A 1856-nucleotide genomic window follows, 5' to 3' on the forward strand; every position below is an offset into this window, starting at 1 on the left:
AGCTGTACGTCTTCAAAAGCAGATTTATTCTTTCTTTTGACAGTTCATTCAATATTCTTTTCCAACATCAAAACAAATAACTTACTTTTGCAAATATCTGACTTATCTAACTCAGTCATTGCAATAATTCATCTAGATGAGTGATGTTTTCTTTATTATATGTATTATTATATGCATTGGTAACTAGATAGAAGTTAATGCCTTGCATCTAGCTAATAATAAAAAATTCTCATATCTTGATAAAATCTCAATGTTATATCTTTATTTCCAACAAAATAGGATATTTGAGGCTAAGTCAAAAAATATTGATATCAAATCATAGAAAACGTCATTAAACAAAAATATCAAAATTTGAAGCTATTGTTTCTTGACATCTGCAGCTAGGTCTATATACGTCTGAAAGCAGTATTTCCATCTCTTTAACACTTTCCCAAATAATACTCAACAAAATTCTCACAGGACAGACCTTGCTACCCTCAAATAATGAGCAGGTGTTTTGTCATAATGTAAAAAACAAGTCTTCCATACAACATTCCTAGCATTTTCTCCCCAATGCAGTTTTCATTTTTCTTAAAACTTCTTCATAAGCCTCGACGATCATCTTGTGTTCTTTGAGAAAATCGATCAAAATTATCCCTTTGGAATCCCAAATAACAGTCAACAGAACCTTTTGAGCTGATATCTCTGCCTTGAATAATTTTTTTTTTTTTTCCTTTGAAGGTACCCTAACAAGATTACTCAAAACCAAACCCACTGTCATCAAGGTAATACCAACTCATAACAACCTTGTATAGGGTTTCTGAGGCTGTACATTTTTATGAGAGCAAAAAAAACTTCATCTTTCCCCCACAAATAAGACTGTTCACAATGCCTGATCTTTGGACTTCAAATAGGGTTAGTAACCATGGGTAGTTTGGGAAATTTAGTTTCACTGTGGTCATGTCAGGTATGGAAAGAACCTGCCTAAAGAGGCAATACTGGCACTATTGCTTATTGTAGCATCCAATACCAGATATAAATATCCACTATAAATGTATATCCTTAAGCAAGGTACTCTGAAAAATGTATAGTGTAAGCATCTTGGGACTATGATTATAAAGGACTCCTGTAATTTAGAAAAAGCTTGAATATCCTCCTTGTACAATTGAAATGAATCAGGTATTGTTGTTGTTGTTGTTAAGTGCCATTGAGTCAGTTCTGACTCATAGAGACTCTATATAGGGTAGCTGGTGAGTTTGAACTTCCAACTTTGCAGTTGAAACCGATCTTTACATCCATTGCTTATCCTACAGTGCCACAAGGTAATTCTGACCACAATTCAGGTGTAGGTCCCTTTAAAAGCTGCTGCAGCCATTGGTCTATCAGAACGTAATTAGGGATCTAAGTGCATCAGAGGCTGCAAAGTCCTAACAAACCTTTTAGCTTCTTTATAGTGTTGACAGTAGGAAACATTAAAATGACATCTTAGCTCTGGGATCTATAGAAACTCCTTGTAATGAAATAATATGTATTAAATATTTTACTGATTGTAAGGCCAATTTCATTTTTTAAAATTTGGACACAGTGTGCTCTATATCAAACAAATGTTGTAATAACAGGACACGGCACTTAACAAGAACAATAATCCTGGTGTAGTGCTGTAGGATAAGCACTGGACTGCTAACCTCAAGGTTGGTGCTTCAAATTGATCATCCACTCCATGGAAATGCTATACAGGGTCAATATGAGTCAGAACTGACTAAATGGCACTTAACAATAATAGCATCCTTCTTATAAGCAGAAGTCTTGGTATGATGCTATACGTAGGATAAGCACCAGACTAGTAACTGTAAGCTCAGTGGTTCAAAACCATCAGC

At 34.7% G+C, this 1856-nt stretch overlaps 1 protein-coding gene across 1 annotated transcript in view; it reads right to left on the reverse strand.

Annotated features, from left to right (window-relative positions):
• Positions 1-1856, reverse strand: part of ROBO2 (roundabout, axon guidance receptor, homolog 2 (Drosophila)) — a gene marked incomplete at its 5' end in the record, with an annotated part of 881870 nt that overhangs the window by 149427 nt on the left and 730587 nt on the right. The gene's annotated exons all lie outside the window — the stretch shown is intronic.

The sequence above is a fragment of the Chrysochloris asiatica genome, unplaced genomic scaffold (genome assembly GCF_000296735.1).
Source record: "Chrysochloris asiatica unplaced genomic scaffold, ChrAsi1.0 scaffold00091, whole genome shotgun sequence".
Classification (NCBI taxonomy): domain Eukaryota; kingdom Metazoa; phylum Chordata; class Mammalia; order Afrosoricida; family Chrysochloridae; genus Chrysochloris; species Chrysochloris asiatica.